This window comes from Trachinotus anak, unplaced genomic scaffold (genome assembly GCF_046630095.1).
Source record: "Trachinotus anak isolate AG129_WGS33_773 ecotype Australia unplaced genomic scaffold, CSIRO_AGI_Tana_v1 ptg000018l, whole genome shotgun sequence".
In the NCBI taxonomy this organism is placed as follows: domain Eukaryota; kingdom Metazoa; phylum Chordata; class Actinopteri; order Carangiformes; family Carangidae; genus Trachinotus; species Trachinotus anak.
This window is the reverse complement of record NW_027273869.1, coordinates 17801794-17828964: the sequence shown is the minus strand read 5'-3', so window position 1 is coordinate 17828964 and position 27171 is coordinate 17801794. Positions and strand designations below refer to the sequence as shown.

Genomic DNA, 27171 nt, shown 5'->3' with positions numbered 1-27171 from the left:
ACATGCAGTGTATTCTTGCACCTCATAGTGGGTCTCACTGGTGAGATATCTGAAGCCGGCACCTACTCGAAGTGACGGCTCAAAATCTGATCTCCCAAACAACAGCTGTGTCAAGAGAAAGCTGACTCAACTAACAACATCACAGAATCACAGTGGCTGTCTGTCTGTCATTCACTCATACATGAATTCTTGGCTCCTTAAGTTCAAATATTAGAGTCTCATGATGCAGGCTGTACAGGCCAGCTCCACCACTCCAGAGGTATGGGGGGGTGTAAATGAAAATATGGGCTGGAATGATGAAAATGGTAAACCAAGCTTTAAATTTCAACACCAATTCAGCAGCCCATGGAGGTGGCCAGGATGGAGACTGAAAACAAATTTGCAGTGGATATGAAAGGAAAGCCTGGTGGTAGCCAGCACATTTCTCTGCAAACCACTACTACACTATAAAATTGTCTTTATGCATCTGTAAATCCTATTGTTAGTATCTGTAGGCTGTTTATTCATCTTTTACACCAACAAATACTTCAACTTTATTATTCTCTGCTTTACTAAAACTATGGACAAGTTTGCTGTTTTGACAGCCCCTGCCTTAAAGCCAATTTGTGTACAATTTGATAATTCTTTGGCACTCTCCAGTGTGAGTACAAAGGAAAAAAAAGATACTATGGCAGCATGACAGCAATAAATGCCAGATCTGACCTGGGAAGATTAATGTGCTGAGCACTGCAAAGACACGGAGATCATTTAATTTTTTTTACAAATTAAAATCATGTTAAAATATGCTATGATGACAACAAAATTGTGCAGAAAATTTTTACAATGTTCTAACCATTTACTTGATCAAATATTCCTTTAACAAACCACCTCCACACACTTCACTGAGTGACAGACCACTATGATAGCCTTCTGCTCTGTGACCAGCCTGCCAGCACAATAGACATACACTGTTTAGAGCACCTCAATGGCCACTCGGTGGGGGTCAACTCTCCAGCAGCACAGTTTCAGCTCAAGCCTCTGCTGTGCGGAGGGGAGACAAGCGCAACTGCACAAGAGCCTCCATTACGGCTCTGGCACAAGAGCCCTGCTCCATTATGGCTTTCACATAAGGGCCTTCATTCGGGCTCTTAGTCATTCTAATGAGCTGTGCTTTGCAGCTCTGCAGAGCCTCTGACTCGGTCTGTGCCGGGGCCCCGTGTAACAGCTCCCACGCGACTCCAGGCAGCCCCTAATGCAGAAGAGCGCTCAATGAGGATTGTGATTTTTTTATTTCTGTAATTGTGAAGCTTCAGAGGGCTCTTAGGCAGAGATTTAATGGCGTCTAATGGAATCTCATCACAGAACAAGAGAGAAAAAAGGACAGAGAGGGAGAACACTGACTAATGTCTCTACATACTTTTACTTTGCTTTTTGCCCTCATTTCTGTGAATGTAATTGCCTTTTTGAATGACATTTTATATAAAACATTGTGCACATAGGTTTTTGTGTGTATATGTATTTGTTTACCCTTGTTTTTAAGCTGACAAATAGTAAATGTTTTGGATAAATTTGCAGCATATAGCATAATTCATATGGGGATAGTGGGTTTTGACTCTGTTGGTACCAGGAGGTTGTTTGTCTTATGATAATCAACTGGGAGCCACAATTCACCCAACAGGTAATTTACCACTGCATTACTGGAAAAACAGTTCATGTGCATTTCTCTGTGTCTATTCGATCCTGTCTGCATCTTTAACTCCCAGTGGTGTTTAACTTTTCTCTCCCTCACTCTACTTTTTTCTTGTTATTTCCACCTAAAAGCAACAGATGACAGCATCCCTAACTCTCTTTCACTCTGAAATCCCTTTATCCCCTTTGCAGCCATCTCATATTTCTCTCGCTCTTGACCACGCATAACAGTCTCACTGCTTTTTGTCTCCCAGCTGGTTCAGGTTAAAGCCTCCCACTCGCATCTTAAAAGTTGCCTCGGCAGTACAGTTAAAAATGACAAGTTATTGCAGTGTCAGCAGTCGTGGTTAAATGCCAGGCCGTTTTTTTTCGCAGAGCAAATGCACACACAGGGACATCGTGCCTCCAGACAGTTGCTGCTCACCGGGTAGCTCTCTTAAGTGACCCGTCTTAATAAGAGGCTGCACAGTCCAGAAAGCAGCATCATCATCTTAAGGTACAGAAAGGGCACACAAGCACATAAATGGCCAGTCTGCTGCCACATAAGCCTTTAGACGAGGATACACATAAAGCAAAGTAAATGCAAAGGTCCAAGAAATTCATTCTGCTGCAGGAAAAATGTCCACTCTCAGGGGTCACATGTAGAATGAATGTGGCTCATGAAAATAATTTTTTTGCTCTTCTCAATCTGAAACTCACCCATGTATCACATGCCATATTAGTTTCAACCATTGACTCTTTCTGCTCACACATTCATGAATTAGTTTAACATTGCATCTCTTAAAGACCAGACTATGACATGAAGATGCCACAGTGAACAACTGAAAATCGACAACAACTATAAATATAATATGTGCCTGGATTTTTTGCAGAGTAGCTATATCTATACATCTATTTTGCATTTCATTTTCACTGAGAAGAAATATAATAACAATGACTATGTGATTTTTGTTGGAGCTCGTATCAAACAATCATGTTCCTTGTATGATAATATGATTTATAGGTCTTGGGGTCTCTGCAGCATCACAATGCTTCATTTATGTTATGTTGTGACACATTTTACCTTTATCAAAAAAGCTGCTGCTCCAACAATTTGGATATTGCACTTGTCCATATTGCAATTTTGGTAATATTTCAATTAATTGTTCAGCCCTAATGGACAGCTTGTTATTGCACAAAACTGCACTCTCTCGAAACAGCAATGTGGTGTGTCCCAAACTAGAAACTGACTGTCTCGGTATGACAATCTGCACCAAGCATCAGACAAACCCATGGACTGTTACTTAACCATCTTAAAATAAAACTGTAGACATGACTTATTCTTGTTACTCTCAACAAATTCAATCTGTCTCAATTCCTGTTCCTCTCCAAAAGATTTCCAATGCTAGCTCAAAACACAGTTATTACAGTCAATATACCAGGGAGCCGTCTGTCAGTTACAGCATCAGTGTCTGTACCCACCCTGTCACAGCACCCAGCTCGTGTCCTAGACACAAATCTAATCATAGAAGCATATACTGTACCACCCATGAATGTACCGTCTTAGGCATTATTGTAAGGCTTTGACCAATTAACACATTTATGAACAGTACATGTAAACAAAATACATTACACTTACATCAGTTGTTTTAACTATGAAGCATAGGGGATATGGATAAAGTCTTGATTTCATTTTGACACATTTCTGTCAACTCAAAATACACACTGTCATATCACCAAACCCCAGTTGTTAAAGGATCTTGAAGCAGCATTTGTGAGCTCTTCTGGCTTGATGCTTCAGTTCAAATAGACTGAAATGATGTTGACTGAGACACCACTGAAAGTTCTCTCACATCTCTATTCATGAGTTCGAGCCATCATCCAGTAATGTCTATCCTTATTTTTCTGAGCTGGAGTACGCAAGTCAAAGGATTGAGTCTCCCTCTGAGTCATGTGTACACACAACCAGCCATTACCTTCTCCCTACTGAGCGCCGTCTCTGTATTTGTCTTACTAGTATCGTCTTATAGATGCACTACTTCAATTATTGTGTACACTTTGCTTTTACATCCGGGTCACACACTCACTGGGATGAAACATGTCTCATGAGACAATGTTCATCATTGGCCAATACTTTATTACTTACAGGAGGATTAATTCATCATGAGTATTAGCAGATATGTAATTATTTTGCATGCAACCATATGGGAAATGTCATCAGTGTAACATTAGAGACTATAAAACATGTGGTACAGTATAGTATGTTGAATTATAACACAGCAGCAGCAGAATGCATTCAGCAGTGGGCTATTAAAGATTAAAAACAGTATACCATTTTCACTTCCTGAAATGGCACACTCATGTTCTACAAACAGATGCAACCACGCAGAAATCTAAACAAGATGTGTGTTTTCTACTATGCATGGAGGCGTGCCGCATATAACAGAGAGGAGAAAGCAGAGGGAGAGGAGTACAGAGAGAGAAAGAAGACATCGAGAGAGATCAAAGGTTGACATACTGACAGTTGTCTTTGATTCACCTGTAAGCCTTCGTAAGCATGCACACACGCTCAGGAATGCATGCAGGCAGCGCACACTTACACACAAACACACAACAAGGGTTGACAGCACAGAGCACCAAATTTACATTAATAAGACTTCTTGTTTTTCCCTCACTTAGACAAGAGATATTTGAAGCATTTATTAAATTATTAATCTTTTTATTTATTCATTTAGTCAGTCAGTCAGTCATGTTTTTTTCATGGCTGAGAAGCTCAGTGTAATTTCATTGAGCTACCAGATGGTTGAGGGTTTAATTAACAACTTCAAAAGCAATAACTGGAGAGCTGGCCAAATACAGAGACACACACACATGCACACGCTATTAGCTGCCTATGCAAAAGTCCTGTGCAAGCACAAACGCATATCATCTACACTCGCTGATTAATTCATACTGCACAGAAATCAAACAGAAAAGTGGCCATTGTAGGCTCAGTGTGTTTATGTACAGTTCCTTTTCTCCTCGTTATGGAGCCTGCTCCCCAAGCTCCCCAGACTGTCTGTGTAGGCGATAGTTGGAGTGGAGGGGAGGTGCTGTGGATGGGCTCTGAGCTCCCAGACTGTAAGTCACACCCTGCTGATTGGATCTTACTGGTCTCTCGGGGACAATAAAAACACGCCGTCTTCTCTTCATCTCTCCCCCCACTCTGGCTTTACTGGCAACCACAGCCATTATTTCAGTATAATGACATTATTTTGATTGGCGAAGCAAACAGTGGGCCTCCATCTGCTCGCATTAGGCATAGTAATCAGACAGCGCTGGGTTATGTTAATATGACTGGCACAGGGCAAAGGGCCCTTAACCCAGCCTGGGGGTCACCCAGCTTCTGCAGTTTCTGACTCTTTTCTTCAGAAATAACACAGACAATCCACAGATAGTTGCAGTACGTTGGCCTCATTTACTCCTGAGTACATTCACTGATGTTACTGCCCAGAAACAAACTCATGAGAAGCCAAAATAAACACAAACTGATCCTCAAGAACAGCTGGCATCAGTTCAATGAACCGTATGGTATGGCAGCATTCCTGCATCCAGTATCATTTGCCACCAAATCATTATTGGAGCCATGTGAAGTCGGCAAAGCTATCATGATTTGGTCCTACATAAAAGATTTTTTTTTTTAAATCACATGGAGGGGACAGAATTTGAGCAGAGCAGGACCATTGTTCTTGAATTAATCTCTTTTCATTCTTATGGCTGCCAGATATCTCTTAAGCCACATACAGTATGTGTGCAAAAATGCTTTAGGTATAATTAAGGGCCTCTTTGTGCACAAGATTATCAGCAGGTTCATGTTTATTTCAAGGTCACATCTGACATTTTAACTAGACAGAAGAGCAACTTGGTGTTGTAAGTCAATACACTAGATCTTGTGTGGAGAAGCAGCAACAATGCTGTTTTCTAAGGTATAAGTCTGCTGCACTTTTAACCACACTCATAACAGGTAGGCATGGTTAGCTTCGGTCTGTTTTCAGGTACCCACCCCCAGTCTATATGTAGATTTGCAAGGCAGTGTATTGTAAAGTGTCAGACTGTATGTGTTGTGTAAGGACTGTCTAGTCACAACTAGTAGGATGCACACATAAAGTTTTTTAATATGGCTGCTGTCAAAATTCCTGTCTGCCCAGTTTTTTTTTTCCGACCACACATTCCACCCATCAGATACCCTCAGCCTTTCCCACCAGCCCCTGTGTCCTGACTTCCACATCCACCTGCCCTGCAGTTACTCCTGATCTTCTCCACCCACTCACACACCTGTTTCCACTTTCCCCCGTTTTCCACTTAATATTTATACCAGTCAGTTCCATCAGTTCCCTGCAAAAACGCTGTGTTGTCTTTCATGCCATTTGTGCTCAAGACTAATTTTTGCCACCTGCTAACTGTTTCCTGTTAGCTGTACCTGGCTGCCTGTCAGTTACTCAACAGTTCCGACCTAACTAGTTGTTCTGCACTGAGTCATCTTTCCTGTTGCCCTAGTAAGGGGTAGGAAGGAAAGAGGACAGAAAAGTGAAGATTGGGTACACATGTGGGTTTGGCTTCATGGTTGCCTTTAGATGACATCAGGCTCTTAAAGCTAACTAGAGGTATCTGAGTGAATCATAGGGGGGACTTGGGTTGTAGTACGACTTTGGTTTGACATTAGTTCAAATTAGGAGACACATAAATCCGTGGTTTAATACGATGAAGAGAAAAACATAACTTTGGCACTCAGAAGGTGCAAAAACAGGAGTTATGGCCGAATTAAATAAATACCAAGGCAAAGTCAATGCCACAAGTTACCATACTGATGCCCACATTAAAAAAGTAAAAGATTAATGGTAATAGTCGCAGAAGGGGTTCAACCATTTCATCAGCTTGCCAAAACCAAGGAACATCTACAAAGTCTGTCAGCACTTGTTAGCAATACTAGATCAAGTCAACAGGGAAATTGAGACAGTTGGCTCATTTACATTTTCCAGAAAGTTCTGTTACTTGTTTCCACTCTTACTGTAGGTCAGGAACCCAAATGGCTTTAATGTGTTTGATTTCCAAAAGAAATAGTTTAGGTCCCTATTGACTTTCGACTGCTGCCAAAAATATCTATCACAGTTTCTTAAATAAAACACATAAAAACAGAAAGAAAAAAATCTCTTTAGACATTTTGAAGGATTCATGATTAATAACAAATATGGCAGCTTATGAAATTCTGAGTTTGCCCTTTGGATTAGTGAGTGTGTCTATGTGTGAGAGTGTTCATACAGCCACTTGTGTGTAGATGGCATACATATTTTCTCACTGTCATCCATTGTTTGCAGGGTAAACAGGACAATAAGGATCTTCAGAAGGCCTCCAGATCAATGTCCTTCCTGCTGAAAATGTCAGTCCAGTGTGTTCATTAATCTTTTGCCACTGAACAAAACAAAGAGCTTTGTTAGATATTGGACCATCCACCATCGCTTTGATGAATAATCCCCCTTTGCTCACAACAAAGGGAAATTGCTAACTGTACAATTTTGCCAAAAATCAGATTCCTCTGTGCCTACCTGTACTTTCACATTAAGTGGTATATATGTGTACATATATATATATATATATATATATATATATATATATATATATATATATATATATATATATGGAAAAAGCTACAAAAGAGGTTTCCAGGGACTATTTGTGCGGTGGCCATAATGAAGGTCCACAGCTTTTCACATCATCTGCAATTTATCAAACTAAATTTCAACATAAATCTTTTTTTTTAATTTACCACCTGGCCAACTGAGCAGTATCACATAGATCCTTTTTGTCACAATTTCACAGGACAGACAGCAAAAGGAAACATAGGTCTTTTCAATCATTTAGACAAATGGCCAATGCTTTTGCTTATCTGGGGAGGAAGGTCTTGTGGTTAGTAGTCTATTAAAGCACAAAAAACACTCAGGATAAGTGATTCTCAACACAGCCCACTATGTTCTGGAGCAGAAACTTTGACTAAAATGCACAGCTGTGCCACAGAAACACAAGTTTGAAAACAAATAAAATGGATTAGGCTTTTACTTGAGGTTATGTTTCTATACAGATTTGCACCCACAATCAACTTGTGCTTTTCTGATGTGCATTTGTCATATATTTAGACATGAGGTGCACAGAATACACCTCTACATGGTCTCAGCACTATGGCTGCAGTGAAAAGAAGCCCTTCTTCTTCCAGTGAAGACTGCTGAATGTCACATGTGCCAATGTTAAAGAAAGCAATTAGCCACTGTTGGCATGTCCCGGTCTGTGGATGAGTAATGGCTGGCGGGGCGGGAGTGTCTAGCCCTGATAAATTCTACTGTCCCCCTGCCTTATTAGTACAATGACTAACTGGGAAAGGGGGGGCCGCAGCTAAGGTGATAGACCATAGGGGGTGTCAAAGATAAACCCAGATTGACAGCAGAGCGTGGTGGCTAAATGCTAATGTACCGAGTGACATTTCCGTCGCCAGCCTGGGTTAGCTTAGATGCTGCTGGCGTGCTGACAGACGGAGCTGCAGAGATGGGGGGAAAATACACAAAATACCAGTACTCTTTCTTCCTCCTCATCCCTTCTTCATTCTTCAAAATCAAAAGAAGGTGAAAGTGGCAGAGAGGGTTGAGATGTTGTCATGAGGTTTTTATCACAAGTTAGCAGCCTAAGCTAATAGCAGGTGCTTCAGTCACTGATAAAGAGAGCGACAGGTAAAGATAGCACCATAAGGAGACCAAAGGGAGACAAAGGCAGAGAAGAGGAGAAGACAACACTGATATTTAGCCAAAGAAAAGCCCCTGCTTTGCCTTCCCATCAGCCACCTGGTGAGTTTAGCCCGAGTCTGATACTTTGTCCACTACATCCCCAAGCGCTGCTTTTGTTGATAAACCCTCTGCTTCCCTCTCCTCCCCCCCGAGGATGATTTCTATCTCTACCCTCAATTTCCAGGAGTTGCCAGACCATTACAGACAGGAGAAAAACTTCTGTGACTTTTTTTGGCTGGTGGTTGGAAGTCGAACGCCTTTCGAGGCAGAGCATGGTCTCATCTTTCTGGGTGGTCAGACATGATGGTGTGTTGAAGCTGTCTAATTGGAGGTATTTTTAACATCGAATGGTACATCAGCCAAAGAAACCTCAGGAGTTATGAGCGCCACCTTTAATGGAACCTAATTAGTGGACGGGTGTGCTAACAGGAAACCAGTGAGCAGAACAAGCATTCCTGTACGTGTGTGTGTACTCCTTATCTGATTGCTCACTGAACAGTTCTGATACCTAATGCATTTTGACATAACATTTGTGTGTGTGTGTGTGTGCGCGCGCACGTTTATGCATGTCCATGAGAACAAGCATCACAGAACAGAACTTTCTCAAAGGTTATTGGACCGTATATATATTAAATGAAGGACATATTAGAAAAGGAATTTTTGTACTTAATTAGATCTACAACTAAGAACATTTTCTATTTAGATTAATCACTCCAGTTTTCAGATCTAATTAATTGTTTTGTCTATAAAAAGAGAGAAGATAGTAAAAATGCCCATCTCACATCCCAGAGCTCATGGTGACATCTTCAAATTACTTGTTTAGTCCAATCAACAGTCCTAAACTCGGATTTTGTTACCATGACTCAATAAAAAGGTGTTCAGTAAACACTAACAAATGAAAACTGAGAAAAGCAGCAAGTTCCCACAATTGATGTGCATTTATGGCAGCACACTCACCATGGCTAACATTTCATGGGGTCTTAAACAGTTGTTCAGATTGTTATCAGGTGTTAATCAACATGCTCACAGATACTTTGAGCAAAAGTGGCTCTCAGATGATCAGATATGGCCACTGGCCCATAGCTGTGCCAGACTTGCACTTATGGCCAGCCAAATTCTACCAGCCATGCTTGCTAATAAAAAAGAGACAGCATGCTTTCAGCAGAAGAGTAGTTATCTTCAGTCTAATGCATTAATAATGCCACACTATAACCAACAACCTCATGATGCTCATAATTTACAAATAAAGCTGTCTTATATAAAGTTAGCTTTCATTTAAATATTAATTCTCTCAGGTAAACAATGACATTATCTTGACTCTGTGAAAGAAGCCTCCGTGCAAAACAGTGATGTACATCCCAGTGTGACTGGTGGAGGCAGTGCAGCCACTGGCCAAAGTTCGGCCGATTTCATTCTACCAGTGCTAATTAATCGGCCAAACCGATTAACTGGTCGACCTCTAATTAAGAAGAAACAGAATGGCAATTTCGACTGATTATCATGAAACTACCTGATTAAATGAGCACTATAGTTCATTATTTTCATATATTTTTACACCTTAGATGTTATCTCACTAATAATATTGGGAAATCTGACAGGAAATCTGTCAGTCAATCCAAGTGAATGACCCCAGATAGCTGCAAATAAAACACACACACACACACACACACACACACACACACACACACACACACACACACACACACACACACACACACACACACACTACAGTATTGTTTTTGGAATTAGACAAAGACAGATTCAAGAGAGATTAGTCTTCTCAGGCGACATAATCAGATTTAGTTTTTGGCCCTGAGCATCCTCTGGAGCAGTGCTGATCTGATCTGATCCCGTTTTTGAGCACAACAGCAAAAACCCAGACATAACCCTGCTCTCCTCCATCCTACCCTCATCCTCTCCTCTTTATTTCCACAGTTCCATCTTTCCATTCCTTCTCCTCAAACTAAAACTTTATTAAACTACCTCATTTATTTTGGTCCTGTGTGGTCCTTTCTTCCTATGCCTGCCTCCGTCTTTCTTCTTTGCTCTGTACCTTTTTTCTAAACAAGTTATTTTTTTGCTCATTACTGCCTTCTGGAAGCATGAAAGTGAGTCAAAAATGAACATTAAAGACTGTAGTGTTTATTTGTGTATTCACTGGGTTAAAAATGCCAACTAGTTGGCCAATAATGTCTGTTTTCATGATGAACCTTCCCTTGGAGTTTACACCACACACTGAGTTCATTACAATAGATCAGTGAAGAAAGAAAAAGGAAAGGATGGACGAAAACACACATGAATACACACTCCCACAGATAAGTATAATGGGTCTCCCTTTTATGATGAGCAGCGGTAATTAAAAATGGCACTCTGTGTAACACGGCAGGGTGGAAGGAGGGAAAGGAGGAGGGAAGGGAGAGATGGGAGATGGACAGAGAAGGGGGGAGGGAGGGAAGGGAGTCTGGTCTGGTCCTCTCTTTAATGAGGATCCTAATCAACCCAGCGGAGGCTGGCCTGAGACCCCCCAGGTTCATTAGACCAGAAAAACCAGACTGCCAGTAACGGAGGGGATGGGGGCTGGGGGTGGGACTGAGCTGTAGAAGGAAAGAGAAAGAGGGAAAAGTTTTTTACCAATTGATGAAGCGAAGAAGTGTTAGAGGGGAGGCAGAGAAAGGAAAAAGAGCTAGGGAGAGACAGAAACAAGAGGGGGGGTGGAGATGGGAGGATGGCCAGCGGAGATAACAGCGTGGGTCATTGGGCGAGTCACGGCTGCCATCGATCCCCTGATTGGCTGTCTGACGGTTTCAACACAGCTGCCAAACCCTTTAACACGGATGTCTCCTACTCTGTGTGTGTGTGTGTGTGTGTGTGTGTATGTGTGTGTCAAAATGAGTACTATCTGTGCCATATGCAGTCCATGTCTTTGCCACCAGAACTGATATCTGTCCAGCTTCCTCAGCAGGCTGATAAGAGCACCTTACAGCTGCACTGATAAACACACACACAAACAAACACACACACACACACACACACACACACACACACACACACAACATCCTTTCCCCAGCCAGTGAGACAAAACCTGGAGGTCTGCATGTGCGAGTGTATGTGTGTTGAGAGTAACGTTTAGTGACGTGTGCACACTGTGAGGTGAGAGTGTTACAAAGTGTTATACTGGCCCTCAGCCCTTCCTTTCCTGTCCTCTCACATTGATTGGACAGCAGGACAAGGAACACACATTGCTTCCAGCAGCCCACTCAAGTCCTCTGCTCTCTCAAAATGCCAAGACACAGTATGTGTGTGCATGTGTGCGTCACTATCAATTTTGTCTGGGAAAAGTCTTATGGATTATACTCATCAAAAACAACCATATGTACTGTGTAAAATGACCAACAGATGTGCTTTTCATCCTTGATCTGTGATTTAGATAGATATGGTTGAGATACAATTTGCACTAAATATCAGTTAACTTTGAGTTTCATTTTCTTAATAATGACTTCAAGGAGCTGGATGATCAGCAGCTCTTTAGTATTTTATGCTTCTTTTTCTCTCTCCTTGCCACTAGACAACCCTGTTGAGGGTCAAGGCACATACAGGAGCATGGTCAGATCTACAGTCAGAACATCTAGATTCTGCAAATTTAACACTTTACATCAGCATTGTGTACATGATCATTTTAAAGGTTGTGAATAAACGAACTAAGGGTCAAAGCTATAGGTTTTAGCTTTTTGGATTTGGACCACCAGGAACCCCTGGGTGCTCACTTACAGCCAGCCTGAGAGATACTCCACTATGTTTAACACCTGGATGTTGGTCAATCTTCTGATAACATAAACTGGTCTAAACGGAGGGCAAACACTAAAGTACTATTTTGTGTTTTGCTCAGGGCTTCAGATTTTGTGCTCCTTACACCAGGTTCTACATCTTTGTGTTCATGCCTTGGATACAAGTCTTTTCTAAACTTAAATGGCAGTGTTGCCAGAAGTAAGATTTCTGTGATACTCAAACATACAATTTTCATTGAAGCGGTGTCTCAGAGGGTTTGATTCAATCTGTGGTATTGTTTTAAGGCTGTAATTTTGGGATCTTTGGCAACTATTGCTGTTTGACCTGGTCTGACTTGTTACCATTGCTCCTTTTGTAAGTACAGTTTGCCTGTGTGGGGGAACGCGCTGTCAAATTTTTCAAATCTGGTTAACGCTAATTATGACGCAGTTTTTATGACAGGTAGCTCTACAAGCTGAGCACTAACAATTGCACCTTTTGAAACTGCAGGTTGCTTCATGATGCTTCGAAAAGTTACAACAGTAAGAACATGTTGATATTTTCTGCATCTCTCACAATTAAGTAACATATACTGTAATGGGAAATTTTGGTATAACTCATGTGTGCCTATTCAAAACTGTGTAACCAATGACTGTGTGGATAGTTCTAATGAAGTTTTTTAACCTAACCTTTGTACATCCTTTATGATTGTGTGAAAGACCTCTGTGTGAACTAATGAAGAACACTTGTAGACAATATATGTGGATGTCTTTGCCCTTCTCGTTGTGATAAGTGTGTTGTTCATACATTGCGTTGGGGGAGAGGCAAGCAGGTGAAGACTCAGCACAGAGACAATCCCGTGAGAAAGAGTATCGTATTTTGTCTTTGTGGAATGTGTTTTTGGAACTATAAGACTGTGGCCCTGGGTAACATCCTCAGGCCACTCACTCACTGACTGTACTACTGTTCGGTTGTGTTTGTGTGACTCCATTCATGAATGTTTATTAAACTCAAGAAAGACAGCTGACGCGTGAAGATCTTCTTTTTCAATTATTGAACAAGGTAAAACATTTTTGCCACCACAATACCTTAATATGACTCCATTTGTTACCTGTGATGTTACTGCTGATGCTTCCAATTTTAGCCCATTTTGGTATTTCTGCAAAATTTTACTTAAGTCAAACACTAAGTGCTGATATATAGATGCATGGACAACCTGCAGAAAGTCAGCAAGCACAAACCATCCACCTGTCCTGCCCACAGCTAAGATACTGTGACTACTCCACAAAGATTTCCATGCCAGACAACAAACATTCATTATGCTAGAGACAAACAATTCAAATTCTCCTCATCTAAATAGGCATTACAGCTTAGAGGAGTAAACAGGATTCACAGAGGAGCTTAAGTCTTTAGGATGCTGTTGTGCTTTTCTTGGCTTTGAGGATATTGAGGCACCTCTCTGTGCTAAAATCGCTCCCTGGGTCGTATGCATCTCACTGCATTAGAATAATCACCTGTTTTGTTTAACTAAATTATGGAAAGCAGGACTGCATTATGACTGAGCAAACAACTATTTTTAATCCCGAATGTGTAACTCGATTAAACACAGTTTAATGGCACTCCTTCTGATGGTGTGGGCACAGCTAAATCGATACATACTTTACACAAAAGTTTGCTGCTTAATAAAATTTGTGCATTTAATAAGCAAATTATTCTAATCATAAACCTCTTGCCAAAGCAATTAGTGATAAATTATAATCTTATGATAAATTATCTTGTGTTGACAGCCTGGGGGAACGCTGCAATCAAACATTAATTATTCATTGGGTAATTAAGTTCATAGGTGTTTCTCCCTCCCTTTCTCTCCTGCTCTCTCCCTTCCTTTTCTCTCTGGGACGTGTAGGTTGAGTGTCCAGAGTTTAGTCATGCAAACTTTTCATTAGATCACTTTGAGTCAAACTCAAAACGCCACAAAAAACTGCTCCTTTAAAACTGCTGAGCTGTATAATTTGACCACCTCAGCTGAAGAAAATGATATAAAATTTGATCAAAGCCTAGAAAACAATTAAATACTGAATGAGATGATTAAAAGACAACTTGCATCAACACTGAAAGCTCATCAGGGCTACAGCTGCCACTGCAGACACTGATGACATGTCTTCATTATTGTTTCTGGGAATTTGGGAATCTGAGTTGCAGCCATATTCAACATAGTGGGATTTTAAAGCTTACTCTGATCTTCTTCACAGTCACTATCTATTTAAGTGTGTGACTCAGTTAAAATAAAATAACAGGATTTAGTATTACTAGATTAGAATTATCTTCCTGGCAGCGTGGAGAACTGTTTGAAACAAAATTTTGTCCATCATATAGATGATAAAATTAACAGAAAATATAACAGAACTGATGAATTTGGGTTGCAGACTTGCAACTAAATATAATTTTCAATATCAGTCTACCAAGAGTTTTTTGGATTGAATAAATCAGTTGTCTATAAAATGTCCAAAAAGTTTAAAATGCTGACCACAATTTCAACTATGATGTCTTCAAAATTGGTTGTTTTGTCCAACCATCAATTAATTATGATCATATTAGACAGATCAAAGAAGCAACAGCCAGCAATTGTTTGGCATTTATGCTTTAAGAAAAAACATGTAGGTTATAAAAATAGTTGCTGATGAATTTTGTGTCAAAATAACTTCAGCTCTAAAAATTAACAAATATGGAAAAACACAGTTACAGAGCTTTTTATTTTGGTGCCTACCCAAGCATTTCATGGTGGGTGGGGTTGCAACTGAGAACATTTCGACTCAGTATTTCTCAAATCCTGGCAACAGCCCAGAAACTCACGTGAGTTGACACAATGTCATCCATAGCTGCTATGCATTTTCCAAAGATGCTTTATTGCCGCATTTTACCCTGCATCAGTGTCAAATTTGAAAATATTGACATATGCTAAAGTATGTCATATGCTAAAATGTTTGTTGTAAAGAATCATCTTTTCAGAGTCTTTTACCACCAACTATCAGCGTCTAATTTCAGCAATGTAGACTTAACAGTCATACTGATTTTCCACAACTGTATGCAAACCCTGCAGCAACATTCACAGAAAAAAAAAAACTTTCTCATGACTACATATAATTGACAATTCAAACCTTAGCTCTTCTCCAGACAGACAGGTACCGAATTGTGTTCTGAAAATAACCGGCCGGCCCAGATATGTCAGATGGGGTTGAAAAGACAAAGCGTGTTCGCAGGAAAACAACGCCAGCATTCATCAAGTTCAATTACATGGAAGAGACATCAAACTTAGACAACGAGACGAGCAAAGCCGCTCTAGTTTTGGGATAGGTTTTTTTTTCTTATTAAAAAGGTTTTTTCTCCATTTCACTGGAAGAGACAGCGTAATACCAATAACAAAGATTTGGATGAAGACAAGAAGAAAATTAAAGAATCAAAGAAATAATGAGCTCTAACTGTTCCTCTTTGTTTGTCGCTCATAGCTTTGCTCCAGACATCTATCAGACCCTGTCTCTCTCTGGTTCCCTTTGTATGATGGAGTGGCATGCTGCTGCCATCTAAAGGTGAAGACAACTTTACTGAGGGGCTGTGCAGTGTTGTGTGTGTGTGTGTGTGTGTGTGTGTGTGACAGAACTGTGAAGCACTTCATTACAGGTTTATCCAATACATCTCCCCTCAGTCTAAGTGAAATACTTATCCTGTGTAAAATATAAATGATCAAGTAATGGCTTCAAAGTGCCACTTGTCAGTGAGGATGTATTGCTGGGTGGCTGTGGGAGGGTGAGAGGTTGAGAAAGAGGAAGGTGAGGAATTTGATTAGACGACTAATGCCGCTGTGTCCGATGTAGAGGCGAAAACACAAAGTGATGATAACACTAATCCCTTGTAAGCCCCGACCAGGTATAACTGCTAGACAAACATACATTTAGTGGTGTAATTAAACTGAGGTCTAAAGGCTTTCTGTATATATAATGGATAATACTCTGCATGGCCTGCTGGAAGTTGCTTGTACACAAAAAGAATACAATCATCAATGCCACATTTTCCTATCTAACACTATGAATAACAATTTGTACTAAAAAATAAACATGTTTTACATTGTGAAGCTTAAGCAAAGGGGGGGGGCTATACTGCATAACACTTTCTGATAATTATTAACAAGTCTTTGAAAAATGTGACTGGAAAGCTTATTCTGAGGTTAATACAGCTCACATGATCTGTTTCATACAACTTATTATAATGAACACATACACTTATCACAAATAGCAACAATAGATACTGTTATCTGATTGATGATTAAATATTCACAGAGCATACTTCTAATTGGCTGAGAGAATTATTTATTTTTAGATAACCACTAACTGAAGTCTTCTCATTTCAGCTGTTACTAGGAAACAACTTTTCTCACTTGTTGGAGTTGTAAAGCACAGTTTACTGCAAAGTTGTCTTCAGAAATGCATTCGTCTAATATACTGTATGAATAAGCACTATTTATGTTTCAATTGCCGTCAAATGGATGAAATTAATTTGATTATGAATTCGATCAGACAGTTTCAACAGTTTTCAATTCTTGTTATCACAAACAATTTTGGTTTGACATGTGTCATTATACAATATAATACACATGGCAGAGAGGTCCATTATTTCCTTATATTAGGACACCTAATCGTGCATTATTACTTGCATACCAGTCTAAAAACAAATTAAAGATAGCCAAGTCTTTTCTGCTAATTAAAAGTAGGCAAACTCTCCACTACATTTCAGAGAACATCCACTCGCACACAAACACACACACACATCATGGTTTAATCAGTGCAGATGTACTGTGGAGGCCCTTTCCCCCTTCGGTGCCAGGCACTATTGTGGTGATGACTGCACTGGCATATTGATGTCAAGTCTTTATTGTGTGGGTTTACGGTGGAGAGGGAGTGTTGATTATCTTGTAACCTTTCCACCCCTCTCTCCACACCTCGTTCCCTCTTAGCTAACAATGTCGATGTGTGTGTATGTGTTTGTGTGTTTAGTCTAATGAAAGCTACAGGGCCACAGCTTCCTTTTGCATGTTCACGCCAAAGCCTCAATCAGACTATCTCATGGCTGTGTCTATGTGCTGGGCCCTTCTTATTCCCTCGCTTACATAAAAAAGAGCTTTGAAGGGTGTTTGTGTTGCTCCCTCATGTCTGACTGTCACTGAGCTTCTGCCTCTGTCCTTGTTCTAAACCCAGATATTAAAGTTACATAGCGGCAAAGATGCAGCAAGTGAAAAGAGGAGAGATGATAGAAGATCTATACACGACAGAAAAAAAGCGGAGTGTGGGAGAGTAAAAGGAATAGTTTCTGAAAGTCAGACATCCAAACAGGCATACAGATCATAAAGACGGAGTCATGGTTAGATCTGGAGAGTTAGAAAAGGAGAGAATGAATGAGCAGAATGTAAAGGATGACAGGCATTTTGCTCTCCTATCAAAGCCTATTAATGGCAGCACCCTACCTTTCTGCTGTAATTTGTACGTAGGGGGGGGGGGGCAAAATAATAAGAACATCTGCATGCCAACACCATGAATAGTAGCTTTGCAAAGCTTGTTTTATTCATTTTTTTGTTGAGGTGTTGATTAAATCAGTTTTTGAGATTGGTGTTGTACTAGACTGAATTCCTCCAGCTGATCTGAATGCTGGCCATTTATGTAAATTTGCACACTGAAGGGACTCCAAGTATTCAACATCAGATGGTGTCAGACTACACATTATCAGCACAATAATGGCCTGATCTAATACTCATGGACATGGGGTGTTGGGAATGAAAATAAGGATTCAGCACACACAACAATTTCTCATTTTCAAAGTCAACAAATTTTGTCACTCTTCAGTCACATCACACATGATGTAAAATACTGAAAGCTAGAATTGGTGGATGTCCAACCTGGAATCACACACGTCTCTATAAGTAACTGCAAGTAGTTTATTTTGTATCTAAAATGACAATTTCCACAACCTCATATAATAAGGTGGCACTGCTTGTTGGAAAACTAGTGCAGAATCCAAGCCCACTACACATTGTTTGTCTCCAAGATGAGGCTGTCAAATAAACCATCCTCTTGCACTGTGTCCTTCACTTTATTTGGTGGCAAACCACTGCCGTTTAACCTTCTATCACAAAGCATTAAATTGAAGCAGCCCGAGAGAAAGAGTTGTATGACTGAAAGGCAAAAGTGTTTCTCCATTTAGTCCATTAACTCACATCAGTCAATTTATCATCTGAATACACTGTAAGTGCAGAGTTGATATTTGGCATCTAGGTTTTGACCTCATCACTCACCTACATGTGAAGGATCAAGCTTAATACAGCAGACAGTGGGGAGTAACATTAATAACTGTCCCTCCCTAAAGCACAGAGCATTCTGTTTTGATCCACTGTGTGTGCACACCTGCTGATACATGGCCATTCCTCTGATTCCTACCACCTATATAGCAGATAATTATTTACTACTGCATATTAATAATATGCAGCAGTAAATAAACAGACAGATAAGCTACATACAACCTTCACGAAAACAATGAGGTTAGAGTTGCCAATATGAGTGGCTGAATGTAGTTGTGTTTTGTTGTGAATTGTGAGAAAATGAGGATCTGACAACCAACAAACTGTGTGACTAAAATCATTTTGAATTCTACATGAAGCTAGCATGAAGGAGAAAAAGTATGTCGATGTTATGTGTGTAAAACAACATTCATATGTATGTCCATAAAGCAGTATGACGTCTTCTAACATCATAATCAACCATTAGTATTTCACAGCTAATAATTTAACAGCTTGACAGCGTTATTATTTTCGTATCAAACAACACGCAAAAATACAGCTGCAAAGATGAAAATAAGATTCCACCATTACAATAAACTGACACAATGCCAGCCAAAATCCGATCTTTAGCCCATCCAGATTGGAACTGGATGGCTCTTTTGAAGTCTGAACAGTCACAAATCACATGAAATCCGATTTTTGGAAACCAGATCGAAACCACCTTCGGGAGGTAGTTTCAGATCGCATTTGGACAGATGCGTCTCAGTCTGAACAGCTCCAAACACTCAGATCGTTTTGACTGTCCGCGACGTCACTCTACGCGACGCCAGACCCAGCTCTTCGGGTGGCACCACACTCGTCGCCGCACAGAAACTCCGGCAGTGAGTGCAGCACGAAGCATTGTTGTGTATAATCCTACCAGCCTCCTGCGGCGTTGCAAATGTCAGGTGCAGGGGTGCCCAATACGGCGATCGCGATCTACTGGTCGATCGCAAGAGGAGTGCAGGTAGATCGCACGGAACTCCCAATGAAGTTGAGGAAAAAATGTAGATCGACGTATTGGGCACTCCTGGTCTAGTGCGTCTGAGATGTTCTGCACCTCTACTGGACAGTGATAAGGCCAATATACTGAGGTGACCTGCCTCCATCATGTTTGCTGTTGTTGTTGTCGCAATTATATGACATATATCAGACGCTCCGTTACTACAGCAACCTGTCAGATCAGTCAATAATGTGGCACAGTCTGAACAGAGCCGTATCCGATTTGGACACTTGCTAAAAACTGTGTGGACAGTCAGCCCTAAATTTGAGTAGGAATCTGATTTGAATCAGATTCGCCTGCAGTCTGAACGCGACCAAAGTTAATACCAAAACACAAACCAAATAATGGCAGCTAGCAAACCTAGCAAGAGCACAGGAGCAAACGGAGAAAACAACCGTTACTGGCATAGAAAGCCTCATATCTCGCTAATATTTCCAACCACACAAACACAAACTGCACAAAAACAACACACCACATGTTAGTGAAATTAAAACTTACTTTGGTGAAGTGAAGAGTTGGGAGTAAATCACTGGTTGATAGTGGTCCCGAAAAGGAAGGAGACGAGGCTCTCCCGCCGCCGGCCGCCAAGTTTAACGTCAGAGTTGATGACGCAGCTGCTGTCGCTCCTGCTCACGCCGGCTAGCTCCTGAAGTGTCACATGAATAGCAGCGTTGCTAGCAGCGTTTTCAGTGGCGCTAGCTAAAGACAAAAAAAAGAGGCAGAGACATGGTGAGCTAAAAGGAAAGTGGGCGGAATATTTATGTAATTTAAAAAAAAAAAAAAATGCCTGTGCCAAGGGTGCGTTTCATATGAGTTACAGCGAGTACCGGCCGCCATTTAACTGGAGCACCGCAGAGTTTTTGGTCATAACTGACTTACAGTTTGCCCTACAATTACACTTTCACATTTCATGTTACTTGAATATAAGAACCTTATTAAAAACTTGTTAACAAGGTAGCCAGGATTTTAGAAACGCTGAGGTCCTGGGTCTGAACTCCCACACAGAGCTCTTTCTAAGAAATGCTTGACTAGTTCCTAAACAACAGTTAAACTATTTCACAGGTTAATCATCTGACTTTTCGGTTATATCTCCTGTAAATAATCTCTCCCTACACTGCAGTCTAAATGTTGTCTCAGAGCTTCCCCAACTGCTTTCTCACAGTCAGGTATTTCAGTTTTTTGCCTATAAAACTGTCAAATTAAAAGCTGTCTAGATGACAAGATAAGCCCAAAATTGCTTAAAAAAAATATATATATATATGCACATGGCCTCAGTTTCCTTAATGGTAGCTCTGGCCTTATCTATAGAGAGCCTCCAGCATCTGTGCACTATGACAGATTCAATTAAATTGAATATAGCACACTTAAATTTCAGTACTAACTTACAAAAAATACTCCAAAGGTGCTCATTTACCTAAAACCTACTAATTTAGACTAATGAGAATGTGTGCTTCATTCAGTTTTTCATATTAATTGCACAAATCCCACACTGGATTTGTGAGGTGGGACTGTGCTCTACGTGTGTTTATGTGTCTGCTGTGGTAATAGCAGCACTCTTTATTTGTCTCACTTGCACTTCCTTGTGTTCCCCGCTCTCCATCTCAGTTCTGGGGCGCTATACAGCTGGAGTAATTGCCACTGGAGCGATTGCTCCTCATTAGATGGTATGGAAGCTGTAATTGGCCATCCCAGGCATCGCGATCAATGCCCCCGTTATTGCCAGGATTTCAGGCACCCAGGGCCCAGACAGCAGGCCCAGCCAAGGCCAAAGGAGAACTGGAAGAGGGGAAGGGGTTGAGGCTCCACAGCTTGTTATGCCAGCACAGAGCCTGGACAACTGCTTGTCTAGGTTTCTATCGACAGCTCAGCATCCAGCATGAATTCTGCACTTTCTATCCAGCTCATTGACACTTCCCTCTACTGCATCTGTCTTTTGGCCTCATCCTATCTCTCACCTTGCCTCATTAATGGAACTTCACTCCGTTTCTCATGCCGCCACACAAGCCATGTCAAAGGGTCATACTGTGTCCAAGCTACACAAAAGATCCCAGTGTAACAGCTATTACTATGATAGCAGTTTGATTCAGTTTAACAGGAAATGTATTAAACTGCTGCATGTTCAACCTTTAAACACAATCATACAACGTAACTGTTAAAACCATTATAATTTGAAAGTCCTGGACACCATTAAACGAGGTCAAGTGCTGATGACTGATTGTAGATTTGGAAAAAAAAAAATTGGTTTGGATGTGAACATACTCAAACCAGTTTTCAGTTCCAGTGTTTTATCCAGTCGAGCAACAGATGACAGTCAGAGGATCTGATGTAAGCTGAAGAACAACTGCCTCCTATATGAAATAAGCAGCAGATAATGGATCACACTTTTGAACCTGTCAAACTGAAAAAACTATATATAGAAAAAAAGCATGTCTTTAAATCACTGGAGAATAAATGTTTTCATTCATCTCATTCTGCATCATGTGACTGAGACAACAAAAGACTTTTAGAAGCTAAAGTGTGCTTTAAGAGAACTGAGTAATTCATTTGAGACATGTTGTAGACAAGGAGACAAAAGTAGAATAAAAGAAAAGAGGTCTGCCCTTTAGGACTCACAGTGAATCTATTATCATTATGGATCATTACAGGTCATGAATTAAGTTGATTATGCAAATGAAAGTTGAAGACAACCTTATGACAATATTTCTAACACAATGAACCCGCTGGCACCCAACTCTGGCTTTCAAGAGCATTATTCATGATGTCCTTGATAATCTTTTACAGGGAGGTGAAACCTCTAGAGAAAAATTTTACTTTCTCAGAGTCAAACACCCCATTATCACTCCCTTTTTACCCATTACCAGAGATACATAAAAGCCTCAGAAATCCTCCAGACAGGCATATTGTTGCCGGTAGCAGCTCTGTTACCGCTTTTACCTGTCTGCTTTTGTGGATTAATTTATCACACCATTAGCCGAGAATCTTCCCTCCTTCAGAAAGGGGACGTGGTAAAATACAGTGTATGGGAAAGTATATTTTCCTCCCCTAATGTGGAAAATCTTTATCAAATGAATGTTATTTATACTTTTATACCACAAGATGGAGCTATTGTGCCACTATGAACCTTCTCAGTGTCCCTTTATTTCCCTTATGATGTCTTTATAATTGTCACATGGTACACCCCATGTACCTGAAGTAAAGAATTTGAGAGGACTGCATTTGGATTTAATGCTACATTTAATGCTAAAAGCTACAGAGCATTTTTAAATGTATAGTTTTACAAGATTTTAAACCATTCCAGTACAGAATCTAATTGTTTTTACTGATGAGGCTTTTTAACTCACTGGATAAATGGTTGTGTTTTATAATCTTGACATTTTATATGTCTTAAATTTTCCTTGTGTGTCATTTTATTACAATTTTGTAATTTGATTGTCTGTTATGTAAATGGTATCGTGAATTATTTTTGGACTATCTGTTCATGAATTGTTTTATTATGGTTTTTTTTGTACATTCAGGTCTCTCTTGAAAATGAGATTCCTTTCTCAATGAGATTCACCTGAATAAATAAAGGTTTATAATAATAAAAATAATAACAATACAGGTAGGTGATAGGTCATCACAACAAGTGACTACATTACTAGGCAACCAGTCCTATACTTATCCTGATGCTGGCGGCAAATAGGGAACAGTGGGTGCAGTGACACCTAGTGGACAGGTAAGGAATAGAAACTCTGTCATGGCAAGTGGTCAGAGGAAGTAGAGGTGGATTTCAGTGTGAGAGAAGGATTACACCCCAACAGTTTGCCCATGTGTCAAAGAAGCATAACAAGAAAACATTACGACAACCAGGCACCACAGGCTCATCAAAAAAAGCTGTTGTAAAGTCAGATAAAGACACATTTTCAATCCAGCCTTTATACTCACCCACTGGTTTTATGTGCTGTAAAGGCTGGGTTATGTGTTGTCTATCAGCAATCACCTCTTTTAATTTGGCACCATATGACTCAACCCAGTCCAGAATGCTGAGGCTTGTTACCATGGAGCAGGGGCTAACATTTTATCACACACAGCCTTCTGGAATATTAATCAAGTGAAAAGGATTGTGAGTTATAAAATAAAAATACAAACATTTAACACCGGGATTCTGACTAACTTAATTAGGCCATATCATTCCTCCAGCTCCATCCTCTGTTGGCCTCTGTTCTTCATTTTCTTGTTGAAATAAATCAATGCTTTATCAGTTTAATCCCAATTTATGATGCTTTTCATATTAGCTAATATGAAATAAGATGCTTGTAAGGAATGCAAATTATATTGACACAGCTTTTTAATTGCCTCTGTAATAGTGCTCAAGTGAGCCTTAAGTTGTTATTCTATTTTTTTCTCCATAAACTGAAAATGTGGCACATTTTGTTTCTCAAATCTAAAATTTCTTGCACAAGCTCACAAACTACTGATCAGCTCAAAGAAGAGGTCTTGAGAACTTATTGAATTCTGAGGGAGATACAAGCCTTCACCTTAACTGAGCTTAATAGCACACAGTTATTTCAATGATTGGCAGTAGCCTCTGATGATATAAAAGCTCAGCAGCATTTGCTGTAATTAATAGAATCAGCACATTGTGGGGTGGCTTATGATCAATGTGCATGAAAGCTGCAATCAACTGTAACAGCATGAGTCGATAGACTCCAGCTCAGGGAAATTACACATGTGACTAAGAACCGGATGATATAGGATATTGAACATCTATAGAGTATGTTCATGGCTTTTGCTGGTTTCATTCCAGTGTGCTCTTTTTAAAAGGGGAGAAGCCCTTTAAAGAGAGTTCACAGATAGTGTGGGTTCTGTTATTTATTGAGCAATCTGAAGGTTAAATTTCATCTAATCATATGTACAGTAATGCTCTTCATTTCGCCTGGGTAAGAAAGGGGATGGATGCAAAGGAGTGTATTTGTTGTGTCACACTGCCCTCTTTAGGGTGTATGTAGGATGTAAATGATAATAGCAGGTGGAATAGAAAAGAGATTGCTGATGTAACCACAGAGGGGCAGAATCTGCCTGTTGTTTAATATCAAAAGACATTGTCTCTCCACCAGTGAATCCACACAATAGTTCTGTCGCAGATTATCTTATTAGATGGTTCAGAGTAAAAAAAACATTTTTCTTCTCCTTCCACTTCTGAACACAATCAGAAGCCAAAGATCAGGCAGTTACTCTGTAGATCAAGTGAGAATATAACCTACACAAGTCATTTATGCCTCTAATATAAATGCAATGTACATTTCATGATGGTTTGTCCGGACAAGGTTTCACTTCACTACTGTATAATAGTTACGGGTCTTACACTAGAACTGGAGCCTCCCAACATTTAGAGAAGGGCAGCTTGAGTAGAACAAGGCAATCATGAAGCCCGTGCAATGTATGCAGAGCAGCAGCATGGCTGAGAGAAAAAAATGACTTGATCAGTGGTGTTTGAACCTGTGGGGCGAGGGACAAACTTCTGTGTTCAGATTTCTGATGAATATATAATTTATTGATGGAAACTGTGTAACTGTATCGACCAGGTGTCCCCTCCATAATTAGAAAGCTTATTTTGAGAAGGATTTGAAATTGAAATTTAAATGAAGCCATTTTTATTAATGAGGCCCTTGGGCTGTTAGATTTTGCGGCGCTACATGCAGAATACGGATACTTCAGAAGTATCCATCCATCCATCTAATGTCTGTTCCTACTTGTTTCTATTCAGGGTCATGAGCGTGTACTGGGGGGTCCCTCTCTGTTTTCCCTCTCATGCCTTTCAAAAGCTCCTCTCCTAACATCTTTAACACCCTAACATACCTAACCAGCACTTACTGTGCGTGTTCAGTGCACGTCTTTACCTGATCTCCTTACACTTTGTCTTATTGAATAGATGTAGCACTTAGTACTTACTTCAAGGTCTACTGCTGTACTGAGGCTTTAGTGATGTCCCTCATTTGTAAAGTTGCTTTGGATAAAAAACCACTTAAAGTGAGGCCAACTGAGTAAATATGAAAGCAAAGTAAAACATCAGATGTTGTTTGTATTCTGTTCTATTTGAAAATGGTATTTTCTTTCTTCATTATATTTACATAAGATGATATGTGGCTTTTCACAACTAAATGCTTCATACTGTGAGTACATCTGCTGATCTGAGTGCTGACCCACTGTAAACAATTGCTCTTACAGGGATAAATAAAGTTGTATTGGATTGAATTGAATAGGTTGATAAACCTTTATAAAATACAAAAGGCTCCTTATCTGTGTACCAGAAATTCAGCCATAGGTAACAACCAGTCTGTCTGTTGCTACTTCTAGTATGGTGATATATCTTTGAAACATCACATGTTAACAATCATGAAATAATTCTCCTGAACTGGGAGTAAGCCACTGACTTTCAAAAGTTATGCGTTTTTGAGGTCAGATAAAGAGACACTCGTCCCCTAAAACTGAAGAGTGTCCAACAGTGAACTCCTGTGTTTCCACATTTGTCCACACGATGTCAGTGTTGTGCTGCTAAATCCTTCTCTGTGTTCAGTCTCAAGCCTCTTCTTGGTTCACCTTGCAACAACCAATACAACTGACTGACACCAGTGATACAAGTGAGCTAATATAAGAGTATAGTAGTACCCCTGACAAGCCATACAAAGCAAAAGAGACCAGTTTATCTATTTATTTCACGGCTAAAGCCATCATTTTCTGAAATGGAAAGTCCATCCAGGAACATGGAAATGAATGACTTTCCATCCACTTTTATGAGCAAGCCACATGTGTAAGCTTCTGCATCCATTTCCACTGTGCCTGTGTGTGTTACTGTGGCGGCAACATTTGGGATGAGAGTCTGGTAACTCCTCCATCTTTGGACCCATGTATCCATCTCACCCCCATTCTGATGCATTATTGGTCCACTCTGTTGGGCCCAGGAAGCATTGGGAGATAAGGGAAAAAGGGCGGAGGGCCAGGCTCTGCGATCCCTCAGATAGCACCTAATCACATTCATTACATCAATTAGGGCAGGCCAACACAACACCAGGCTGGGAGTCAGACCTCCATCTCCTGCTGATCGATGCTAAACACTGAGCACATCCTTTGTTCTTCAACCTCCACTCTGTAGACCACCATACTGTTCTTACTCTCACCTGCTAAACTGGTCCTCTCGTGGGAGATCATCACTGGTATAAAGTTTATAACCAGTTGTTGTTGGCAGAATTCAATCTAAATGAGTTTTTGAAAGCTGGTACCAATATTTCTTTAACTGGCGGGTGCCAATCGCCCACTGATAAATCTATTTTGGGATATTTTCCAGTTTGATATTACAGGTTTTATGCTATGTAGATAAGATTGTATTCCAAGTTTGAAACAAATTCAAGACCAGTTAAGAAATTTTCAGACATCTGGGTCATATAACATTATCTTGTAAATCAGTTTTTGTTGAAATAAGTTGAAATTGCAGGTATATAAAATATATGTGTAGAAAACAAACATATTCAACCCAGATTTAACCAAGATATAAAGTTAAAGGCCACCCATACACAGCCAATATAAAATTGATCAATAATAAAATAAATATG

At 40.1% G+C, this 27171-nt stretch overlaps 1 protein-coding gene across 13 annotated transcripts in view; it reads right to left on the bottom strand.

Moving 5' to 3' along the window:
* Positions 1–20495, bottom strand: part of LOC139635396 (CUGBP Elav-like family member 2) — a 464890-nt gene extending 444395 nt beyond the window's left edge. For 3 of the 13 annotated variants that reach the window (XM_071502681.1, XM_071502682.1, XM_071502687.1), the window contains exon 1: positions 20081–20490. The gene's annotated coding sequence lies outside the window, so the exon portion shown is untranslated. Of the gene's footprint in view, positions 1–20080 lie in introns of all 13 variants that reach the window. The other 10 variants (XM_071502694.1, XM_071502686.1, XM_071502685.1 and 7 more) reach the window with 9 other exon arrangements.
* Between the last annotated feature and the right edge of the window lie 6676 nt (positions 20496–27171).